Genomic DNA, 11,997 nt, shown 5'->3' with positions numbered 1-11,997 from the left:
GCGCTGACCCATCAGTTCTTAGTAACTATCATCCCATCTCTCTGCTACCCTATCTTGGTATGGTCTTAGAGACCCATGTAGCCAACTGCCTGAGCTTCTCTGTTGAACAGTTTCAGGTCCTGGACTCCCACCAGGCCGGTTTTAGACCTGCTCACTCAAACGAGTCAGTCATCCTCTCTGTTATGGATGTGCTCAGGGAGGTGGCGGATTCAGGCTCCCCTCAGGTCCTGATTCTTTTGGACCTTTCGGCAGCTTTTGACACGGCCAATCATGACATTCTGATCAACCGTGTCGCCAATGCCGGAATTCGGGGTCTGGCTTTGGGGTGGCTTTCCTCCTTTCTGAGCAACCGGTCTCAAGCGGTGCGCCTCGCTCGTTTCTCTTCTAAAAAAAGGGATATCTCCTGTGGGGTTCCCCAGGGCTCCTCTCTTTCCCCGCTCCTTTTCAATCTTTATCTTCTTCCCTTAATTCATTCATTGAGGAAAAAAAATGTTGGAATTTTCAATTATGCAGACGATCTCCAACTAGTGTTTAATATCAATACCTCTGCCTCATCTGAAGCCAACGTCCAAGATACGATGGTCTTCATAAGTGACTGGATGAATAACAATCAGCTGAAGTTGAACCCGGATAAAACGGAGCTGATCTTGACGGGAGGGGCCGAAAACCTATGGCATTCTAATTTCTGGTCCCCTAAACTCGGTAATCCTCCTGTGCCTACTGCCTCCTCCAAGAGCCTGGGGATCATTATTAGCAATGATCTTTCGATGAAGGCTCAGATCGGCTCGGTTGTTTCAGCTGGCTTCTTTCAGTTGCGCAGATTGAAGAAGATTAGCAGATTTTTGAGCAGGGAGGCTTTGATCCTGGCCACCCTCGCCCTAGTGATCTCTCGCCTGGATTATGCCAACACACTGTATGTTGGCATTCCAGCTTACCAACTCAGGTATCTCCAACTAGTTCAGAACCAGGCAGCTAGGCTGATCTTTTCACAGCCAAAATGGTATCATGTCAGTCCTCTCATGAAAAGCCTTCACTGGCTTCCAGTGAGCATGCGCTGCGTTTTTAAAATGGTTTGCACCATTTTTAAAGCTTTACATGGCATCGGTCCGATTTTCATTTTGGTTCGCCTGCACCGCTATACCCCCTCTCGTAATCTTAGATCCTCTCACCTGAATTTGTTGGAAGTTCCTACAGTCAAGTGAAAGAAGCACGGCGTACTAAGATTCTCCGTTCTTGCTCCACAATTTTGGAACTCCCTTCCGGCGGAGATTAGGTCTTTGACTTCTCTTGCTCAATTCAGGAAACAGCTTAAGACTTGGTTGTTCACTCAGGACTACACCGATTAAAGCAACCCCGTTCAATGCTGTGATCCTTCCCTGAGCGCCAAGAAACCGTTGGTGTATGCGCGCTTAATAAATGCTTTTAACATAACATAACATCCAGTGGTTATTAATTATTGTTGTAAATGTGTTGGTTATTGGGTTGGTCTTGCGCTCTGGGGAATCTGGGGTATTCTCCCAGTTTCAAGTGGTGAATTAAGGTCACAAGAGTTAGTTGTCATGGCTTCAAAGTGAGTTTATGCAAGTTAAAAATAAAGAAATTTGATAAGTAAATAATGTGTAGAAGGTTAGGTATTGCAGGAATGGTTTCTAGGGAGGGGTATGATTTGTTACTTGAAGTATACTAAAGAGTAAGGCACGTGATTGAGTACTCTCAGGCAGGGTCGGACTGTAAATATGCCCCGCACTAAAACAAAAGTGGCCCCCATTAGATAGCTAAAAAAAAAACAAAGAGGTGCATGTTTGCAAATTGAGGCAGTTCTGAACTTGAAAAGACATAAGTATTTTGCAAGGTATGGAAGACTGCATGAATTTGATCTTGCTGCATGCAATGTTTGTTTTAGTATCAGGGAAATCAACACTAAACAAGCAGACAATACAACAGGCCCACACACCGCCACAGAACGGCCCACACACTGACCTGTTAGACAAGCATATCGGCCCGATTGCCCTACTGGGCAGCAGGGGTGTGTGTGTAAATATCTACAATATTTACATTAATTGACTGAATAGCCTTTAGAAACTTGGTCAACATCCCTTAGCATTGGATACCTTTTCTGTTTAAGAACTCACCTTGAATGCTTCATTAAAATTAAAATAAATACGCTCTGATGTACCGGAGGGTCTGGTTAACGCTCTACCAAACAGCAAATAAATAACGACGTGACTCATGTTCTTATGCGGTTCTCCGGGTGTAACGTGGTTTCTCGTTTCTTGCAATCAGTGCCGTGGATGTGCCACTTTCAGTGACACAGCTCAGTGCTCCCACTCATGTGCTTTCTTTAAACATTGACCCCTGGGCTACAGCTGGTTTCTGTTCTCGTCCTAAACTAGCCGAAGATACTGTCCGAGCCGCAGAGGGAGTAGGTGTGTACCGCATGAAGGGGTGTGGACACCGGCCCGTCCGAGCCGCTCCCACCCCCGCCTCAGCTGCTCCCAGGCCCCGCCTCCTCACCCCTCCCCGCTCCGCTCTGACTCCAGTCCGGGTCTTACGATCCGCTCTCACTTCCCTTTTGTTTGCCTCACATCTGTCCTTCCCTGCCCTCCTTCCCCCCACGGTCGGAATCAGACAGAGCCGCATTGTTTGCCCCCCGAAACCCGATGAAGTGTCGTCCTCCCGCGGCGCGGGTCCGACTCTGCCGCCGGCCGGAACCATGCCGCCATTTCCTGGAAGTCTGGTGCCGCGGGGGTCAGAGGTAAGCGGCGAGCCGGCACTGTGGGTACACCCCCACCCTCCCCCCCGCACAAACACAGGGTTCCTGGTGGGTTTGCCCCCCCCCGGCACGTACAACCCCCTGTACACTGTAATGTCCCACATCTACCGGTGGATTGCGACCCCCCGCCAGACCTCTACTCGCAGAATCCCGCATCTACCGGCGAATTGTCAGCTAATCACATCGTCCTGGCTCACATGCGGGCTGTTACTACTGGCGATAGCCCACCAGAGGGCCTGCCGATCCTGCACCCATCGCTGAGTTCTGTCCTGCCGATCCTACACCCACCGCTGAGTTCTGTCCTGCCGATCCTACACCCATCGCTGAGTTCTGTCCTGCCGATCCTACATCCACCGCTGAGTTCTGTCCTGCCGATCCTGCACCCATTGCCGAGTTCTGTCCTGCCGATCCTACACCCTTCGCCGATCCTGCACCCATCGCCGAGTTCTCTTCACTAACGAGCCATCGCCAAGTTATCTCAGAGCCAGACTGCACTAGTAAGCACAGCCTCGCTGCGCTGCTCAACCACCTGAGTTAACAAAGCCACGTTCTGGACCCTCTGACTCATCCAGAGCCCTAAGCTTTCCTATAATCCCCCGCACGAATGAGTCTTCGGCATTCGCAGGAGCATCTCTGAACTACCGAGCCCAGCTGCACCGGTGAGCCCCAGATAACAAGAAGCGTCCACCGCTCAAAGTAGAGCCGCGCTGCACTAGGGCACACGCGAGTGAGACAGATGACACTTTACTGGTGAGCACTGTGGTGAGCCGCCCGGCCACTACAAGCACCAGGCGACATGGTACCCCGCTACACTGATCAGCCACCAGCCGAGGCACAGTAACGCTGCAATAGCGCACCAGCAAATACCATAGGGCGCTGCGCTACCGAGCCCCGGCTGACTTGGACCCCGCAACACTAATGTGCCACCGACTAAAACGTATTTTCAACATTTCTAAGCTTTTATGTGTCAGCGAACCCGGATGTCCTACTGAGCTCTGTTAATATCGAGGCAAACCCACTACTACTGATCCCCAGTTTAGTACCCCTATACCTCCAACAAATAAAACAGTGATGCACTAGCGCGCTTCTATTGCCTACAAACCTGATGTGTAAGACCCCTACCCCCTCAGCTGCCTTCGAGTATCGTACATTAGCTCGAGCCCCGCCCCCTAGCCCTGCCGTAATTGCCAGGTTCGTGTTTTTGCGTCAAGAAGGCATTTTCTGGTGTGACGGCTTTCACAAAAGATTTGGTGGAAACGTGCTGGTCTCTGCCTTTTAAATGCAATGTATGCGCTGTATGCCAGTGCACACCTGGGTGAACCCGCATCAGGCTCGTGCTGCTATTGCTGATGCAGGTATCCGGAAGCCATTTGCAGTATGCCGAGCTTTCCTATGCTGTCTGTGGGGTGGCTCTGTATAGTAGCAGGTTGTTATGGGCAGGTGTGAGAGGCCCCCGTGCCATAGCAGTGTGGCCTGTGCCGTGTGTCAGAGGAACCGATTTAAGGGTAGCAGGCTGCCCTATGCTGTATGTTTGTGAGAGAGACCGTTTTGCAGTTACGTTGGCCGGCCCGTGTGGTTGTTCATGTAAAATCCTTTTTTGCAGAAGCGTGAAAAAAGCCAGCCGACCGAACGTGTGCTTTGTAAGGGTCCTGACTGCAGCCGCCCGGTCCGTGTTGTGTAAGAAGAGGGGCCCGGGCCTGCAGTGAGCTCTCTGACGGCTCAGACTCCTCTCCGTGCTTTACCGCTTCCCGTCAAGCCGCCTCCTCCCGTGTGCAGTGTGTCACGCACACTCCTGCTTTGTGAAGTGCTGAATGGGGCGGGTTGAGCTCCCTTTACGCATCTCTGACGAACCCTTCGGAAGAATCGGCTTCCGTGTTCCGAGTGGAACTCGCCCACCCCTCCCCCAGAAGCGGCTGGTGACAGGCTAGGGCCCCCCTCCGGATTAGCTGTCCCTGAGGGACAGCACTTTTTCCACTCTTAATGTAGCTGACGTAGGGGATTCCCCTTCTCCTGTTGGCCATTTTTCAAGGATCGTAATTCCCTTTGCTCTTATACCTGCTGTTTTGCTATTGGGGAAAGCGCACACCGGCTTCAATTAGTAAAGTCCTCTCTGTACTCGTGTTATGTCCTTTAATACAGTACGGGGAGCTTGTAACTTGACGGAGGCGTACCTACCCTCACCTACATCATGTAACGTGACACAGGCGCCTGTATCGTGTTACCCTGTACTGACAAACCACAGGCTGCCCCTGGCACACCTCGCATTCTTTAATGTGACACGTGGTTACCTCATCAGGTGGTACCATCTCTTCCCGGGCACAGTTTTACTGACTGCCAGAAACAGAACTGTGGGTAAGGTTCGTCACCTAATGTGGCATAGCCTCTGGCGGCCTGCCAGGTGCCAGCGCCGTTCCACCGCCTGTCTCTGTACGGTGGCAACTGCGGAGGGCACCACCGTTTACGCAGTTCAGGAAGCGCATGAATCCCCGGCTGGTAGTTGTGTGTTACGAACATAAGATTGCCACACCAATTTTTGCTGGAGCGAGGTTTTTCCCCATCTGCTGAAACATCATAGAACAGCCGACCTTTGTGCGGAAAGGTAAGGGGACCCTTGCACCCTAGCACGTGCGTGGCTGGGGTGGATTCCTTCCACTCTTGCCCCTTTGTCGCGTGTTTATGTTGGAATTCCATCAGCTGATGTGCCGCTGCTGGTTTGGGATTTACTAGCAGTCCCACCAAAAGCCCCTTCCCGCCCTAACATTGACATGCTTATCCGGTTACGGATTTTATGCTGCTGACGCACTTTTTGATCTTGCTTAGACAGGTGCTGCAATGTTTATTTGAATGGGGTGGAAATAGTCACAAGCTTGTTGTTACAGTTGCAGCGGAATAAGCTACAAGCAGGATTCACTTGTGGCTAGAAAATACACACACCGCATCGTTATGGGGATTTAATGCGAATCTTAAACAGAATTCAGCATTCTCTGCCTGTTTGTTCCCGGGTTTCTCCCGTCCCCAGTCTAAAGCAGGGGAGACTCACTTCCCACCCTCACATACTGGAGCGGAGTACGGCATTGGTGTGTAAGGGGATTTTATTCCTGTTGTGCTTTAAGTACCCTGTGTGACTGAGCTTGGCTGAACCCGTCCATGTCTTGCCGTGTTCCCAGAGCATCCCTCGCGCAATAATCACTCCACGCAAGGTAACTTAGCGTAAAAGGCCATTTATTAGGACAGGGTTGGACAACCATAACCAAACATCACACAAACCCCCCCAACAACATAACTTCTCATTCTTCCATTCTCTCCCATACTCCAACTACTCCATCCCACTTCACACAGCAACCTCCTCACTTATCCCATTCGCTTCCTCACTTCTCTTCCAACCTCCTCCATCATCTCCATTCGTCGTAAACTGGTAGGACGCACCCCCACCTTTCACCAGTATCCCCCTCCCCGGAAGGGTGAGTATGCCAGTCATGGACTCCTCCCCCCCCCTCCCATATCCGCTCCAAGCACTCACAGCCCGTCCTAAACTGGCACGCTTATAGAAAAAACGTATTATTCCTCAATCAATTCCATCGACTGTAGGGTGGGCGGGTGGCCAAAACAATCTAACTAACCCACCCTGAGGCGCTGGGGAAAGGAAGAGGAAGGACTTCCTCTCCCAGCCCCCTTTATCCTCACCTAACGACCCCACCCCATATCCCACCCCTTCCTTCCCTGTCCCTCCCTTGCGCGAAATCCCCGGGGTAAGACTAGTCTGCTGACCTTTCTTCCCCGGGGGCTGCATTTTCCCAGGAGTCTCCAACTCACGCAGCGTCTCTGCTGTCCACGCTGCATAGTATTCCCACCCCACCCCCATGAAATGGGCGCTCGTACACCCTTCCTTACCGCCAGCCGCACACCTCTCAATTCACCATTTTGTGGCGGGTGTGACCATGTTTTCAATAATATACACCCCCCCTGAAAAAAACATCTGCCTCCTTAGACTTGTGAGGTCACCTTCTTTGCCAAACCTGCACAACCCTCAAAAAATGCAATGTTTATCCCTTCAGTTCAATGGGCCACTCTCTTTAACACGTGGCCTAATTAAAGAGCCCTCAGGTTGACAGGTAAGCCCTCCCACATAGCTGCAGGAATAGGGGGGGAGTCCTGCTTCCGCTCGTTTATGCAGTACGGGAGTGTCCGGAGCGGGGGTCGCCTCCTGCCCGCTTGTTTAGGAGAGCTGCCGCCCCCCTACCCAACCTGTCATCGCCCGTTAGCTTGCTCCGGGTGCGCCACTTTTAACCCGCCTAAAATCACGTTTTCCCTGTGCCTGTCATCACGGGTCGGGGATTCCCTCTCTCGCCCCCCACCTGCTTGGCCGCCGCATCCGTCCCCCCAGGGCACAGCCGGGTAATCCCTGCGCCAGACTAGCATGTCTGTCGACCTGGCCGTGCTCCCAGCGTCTCCTCCGCCTCCAGTGTTTGCTCTCAAGATGAAATGAAGCCAGGTGCGTGTTGTTGGGTTGTGCCTGTCCGGCTGCTGGCTAGTGCCAGTGGGTTTAAAGAGCAGTGTATGGCACAGGTCACACATCCAAACCATTTCCGAGATTTCACAAGAGACCCTGCCATCCATGATCCTGGATTCCTGGAAGTCACATGTTGGGCTAAGGCTCTACCAGCTTTTCCTAGGTTCCTGCACCTCAAACCCTCCCCACTGTAGTAAGCCATCTGCAAAAGGGCGAGTGGGTCTTGGGCTGTTCATGTTGTTGTGTCTGGCAAAATGCATCCTTTTTTCTTGATGACCCTAGACAGAAAGCACTGTGCTGCCTTTCGACTAATTTCTACATATACAGATGCCACATTTGCTCTGCTTTCCTCTGGACTGCCAGTCCTCTTAAATCGGTTCGTTATTCAATATTTGTAACCAGCATTCTGCAATAATATTGTGTGCAACACATGTTTTTTAATGCTCCGTTATGTGCCTTTGATAGTCCTGTGTAGCTTATGCAAGGTATACTGTTTTGGTTATTTTTTGCGGCTCGTTATCTTTACGAGGCAACCTTTGTAACACTCTGTACACAACGAAGCTTCGGGGGCCTCTTAATGCCCCAGATAGAGATTAGAGCTGCTCGGTTCAGAATAGAACACAAAATCTGGGTGACGAAACGGTTTATAAAAGTGATTCATTTTAACTTGGGTTTCATAAGTATGTACATACCTGGGTACAGAAATAAATGTACAGATAGATTTTAAAAGTGGAGAGTTGGAAATAAATGGCAATTGAAATATTCATTATTGGAAACCGATTTGCCCAAACAGATGTCTAAATGCTGACTCTGCTTAAAAGCAATCTAAATGAGCCTTGGCACACCCAGTGGGTCTGGGCTCAATGTGCCAACACATGCAGCATTGTGACATTAGAGTGTAGCGCACTCAGGGGGGGGCTTGCAGGAGCAGACGGAGACCGCTGTCCTTGTAAAGTAGTCCCAAAGTAGTAAAGTAGTTCAATGCAAGCTTTTGGGTGGAAGTGGTAGGATCCGCCCAAGTAGCATTGGAAGAGGGTAATACTCCACTGCTAGGCTATGATAGGATGCGATCGACACAGTCTCACTCCAATAGCTGAAAGAGGTTGGTTGAAGAAAGCCAGAGGTTGAATGAAGTGGACCCAAGCCCACTCTGTGTACATTGTTAGCGAGAGGGTTATTTGACTGCTGTGGTATTGAGATAATCCCGACCAGTCTCTTTGCTTCCATTTCCAGCTAAGCTACTAGAAGCGCGTGTTGCTCAAGAGCCATGCAGACACTTTGTGTACGCTACTTTACTCCATCTAGCTCAAGCTAGTGTTAGGCCTTTCCGCAGCCCAGTCTATGATTACAGCGGTGGTGGACAAACTAAGATGAAAAGAGGATCATAGGAAAAAAGTGGCATTGGTTCGATCAGAGCTGTTTGCCTCTTTTTACAGTCAATTCCATGGTTTTGATTGAGCAGGTAATGGAGGCAGGGGTTCAGGGCAAACCTCTAGATTGAATTGGTTCCTTCCTAATGAATCACATGTATTCTATAAAACTAGGACAGTTCTCGGATAAAGCGATTGTCTTAGAGTGTGGATTTCCCCAAGTCTCCTCTGTTTTTATTCAATCTGCATATAAAGCCTCTGGAAGGGGGCCTGGCAGCATCTGACCGCAGGGTGTATAACTAAGCAGATGACTTACAATTGCTATTTCACATGAATAACACTTCCTCATCTTCTGAAAAGTTTCAAAACACCATGAGATTTATTGCCATTTGGATGGCAATTATTTATTTGAAGTTGAATGTTGACAAGACTGAAATAGTCTTGTTGCATAATAGACCAAATATTTGGAGTAAAAGTTATTGGCCAAGTGATCTTGGCCCAACACCAATTCCTTCAGCCTCTGCAAAGAGCCTTTGTGTTGTGATAGATGGAATCACATTAAGGGCCCGATTATAAGTTCGGCGGCCCATTGGACCACTGTGGTGGCGGTCTGTGGCCTGCGAGACTGGTGGTCCCTCCGCCTTATTACAAGTATGGTGTTTGGACCACTGCTACCGGTGGGATCCTTGATCCCGTGGCAGTGGAGCATCGGTCTGAGGAAGTAATATGCTGGCGGTGCTGTAGCGGCACTGCCAAGCATATTATCAGTTTCCTCACTGCCTACTTTTTCATGGCGATGGTGCCCACCACGAAAAAGGTGGCGGTGAGGAAACTAAGGAGGCCCTACAGGGCCCACTATTGCCTCTGTGCATGGAGCGGGCACATGTTGTACCCCCCCCTGTATTTTTTTGCCCCCTATTCCTGCACGGACAGAAATGCACAACATTGTGCATTTCTTTGCGTGCAGGAACTGGCTGCGATGCTCCTATGGCGGTGCCTTTCTAAGGCTCTCATCTGAACCCTAGGAAGGCACTGCAGTGGGACCCACAGCAGGACTGCCTGCCATGACTACAACTTGTAATCAGGTGGCATGACTACAGAGTTGGCAGTCTTGGAGTGTGGCAGCCCGCTCCAAGACCACCAAACTAGTAATCGTGCCCTAAATCACCAGGTAGGGTCCACAGTATGTAAATGCTCCTTGCTATTAAAACCTTGAGAAAAACGTTCCTCTGCTATGTAGTGAGGCGAGGAAATTAATTGTGACCTCAGCAATTATTTAGAGACCTGATTACTGAAATTCTGTTTATGCAGGACTCCCTAATACTGTCCGGCACATACTTCAGGTCATCTAAATTTAGGCCGCAAGATTTCTTTTTTTCTTTTTTTTTCTCTTTCCTCGACACACCCATGTCACACCCTTACTAAGAAAATTACACTGGCTTCTCATAAAGAAACACATTTATTTTTAGTTGTGTTGCATGGTGTTTGAAAGTTTGAATAAGACTGCTGCCAATTTTTTGCGTGGAGAGAATAAAAAAAAAATACACACCTTGCCATACCCAGCGATCTAAGGAGGCAAACTGTGTTGTTGTCCCAAATTGTAAATGTAGAGCTGGGCCAGAGTCTCTCTGTGGGGGCTCTCTCCACCTGGAATCAATCAATTAAGTCGTTGTTGTAGAGCGCGGCTTGTCACCCAAGACAGTATCCAGGCACTTGCTGCATTTCTCAGTCGAAGCGCCAGATCTTTAGCTCCTTCCCAAAGTTGGTCACCAAGGGTGCGGTGAGCGGAAGGTGTTACATACTTAGGTGGCCAAATGGGAGGAGGAGCGTCCTCCGGGTGCGGTAGTTGCGTATTCGAGGGGTCTGTGTGAGGGTGAGATGTGTGGAGCGGAGTATCCTTTGAGGGAGGGGGTTGGTGGAAGTGCAGGCGATGGTTCATTCAGGTGGGTCCTTCGTCGTTGAGGGCTTTGTAGGCGTGGGTCAGGAGCTTGAAATGGCATCTCTTCTGGACAGGGAGGCAATGGAGGTCTTTCAGGTGCTGCCTGATGTGGGTGCTCTTAGGCAGGTTGAGGATCAGTCTGGAGGTTGCGTTCTGGATCGTCTTGAGTCTTTGCATGAGTTTGGTGGTGGTGCCTGCACAGTGTGTTGCTGTAGTTTATTTGGCTGGTGATGAGGGCCTGCATTACCATCGTCATGGTGCTGATGGGGAGTCACTTGAATATTTTGCTGAGTGTGTGGAAGCAGGGTGAGGAGACAGTGTTGACCTCCTTTTTCAGGGAGAGTTTGTTGTTGAGGATAATGCCACGGTTGAGGGCATGGTCTTTTGGTGTAAGGGTGTGTCCGAGTTCCAATGGCACCAAGGAGTAGTTCCAGAAGGTGGTATGTTTGCTAAAGATCAGAACTTCAGTCTTGTCCGTGTTGGTCTTCATGCAGTTGTCCATCATCCAGGCTGAGACGTTCTTCATGCAGTTGTCGAAGTTGTTCTTCGTGAAGGTGGTGTCGGCTGAGAGCAAAAGGACAAGCTGAGTGTTGTCGCCGTAGAAGTTGATGTCTTGTGATCTGACAATGTCTACAACTGGTGTCATGTAGACGTTGAAGATGGTTGGGCTGAGGTATGAGCCTGGGGGGGGGGGGACACCGCAGATGATGCGAGAGAGGATGCCATCCATCTGAGCACGACATCTGGTATAGGAGGTCGGTGAGCCCTTTTCAGATGACATTCGGCAAGAGATTAATTTTGGATCTTTCCACAAACTGCTGAAAACCTGGCTATTTAAACAGGCATACTGCAAGTAATATGGGTTTGTGCTCCCTGTCGACATGGTATCTGTATAAGTGCCAAGGAACTGATGGTGAATGTGCACTCTGTAAATAGTAATAACATAACACAGTGGTTCTTAACCTTTTGAATTCTGTGGACGCCCACTGAATCATTACTATAAGTCATTATTGGAAGCTGGGGACCCCTGGCCTAAGCAATTTCTATGATGTGAACCTTAAAACCATATACAAATCAAGTATACATGAAACAACTGCTTAAATATCGAAATATTTTGTTTAATTCAAATATATAAAAAGCTTTCAATTTTTCAATGTTTATTTGTGTGCTTTTTTTATTTGAATGTATTAAATTTATTTAAGTTTGTAAAACAGCCGTGGACCCCGAGAGTAAGCCTTGCGGAATCCCAGGCGTCCTTGCACCACAGGCTAAGAACCGCTGACATGACCTATAAAGATTAGTGAGTTTCAGGATATTGCTTCCTAAGAACATGGCAATGGAGAAACAGGTCTGTCAAGTTGAGATAGGGCAGGCAAAGGGGATCCGGCATGGAATAGAACGCAAA

General features: G+C 49.6%; 1 protein-coding gene across 2 annotated transcripts in view; it reads left to right on the top strand.

The window, feature by feature from the left end:
* The first annotated feature begins 2,532 nt into the window (after positions 1–2,532).
* Positions 2,533–11,997, top strand: part of TET3 (tet methylcytosine dioxygenase 3) — a 289,713-nt gene continuing 280,248 nt past the window's right edge. For both annotated transcript variants that reach the window (XM_085633448.1, XM_085633447.1), the window contains exon 1: positions 2,533–2,755. The gene's annotated coding sequence lies outside the window, so the exon portion shown is untranslated. The remainder of the gene's footprint in view (positions 2,756–11,997) is intronic.

Source organism: Triturus cristatus, chromosome 11, assembly GCF_964204655.1.
Source record: "Triturus cristatus chromosome 11, aTriCri1.1, whole genome shotgun sequence".
Taxonomy (NCBI): domain Eukaryota; kingdom Metazoa; phylum Chordata; class Amphibia; order Caudata; family Salamandridae; genus Triturus; species Triturus cristatus.
This window is presented reverse-complemented; position numbering and strand designations above follow the sequence as displayed.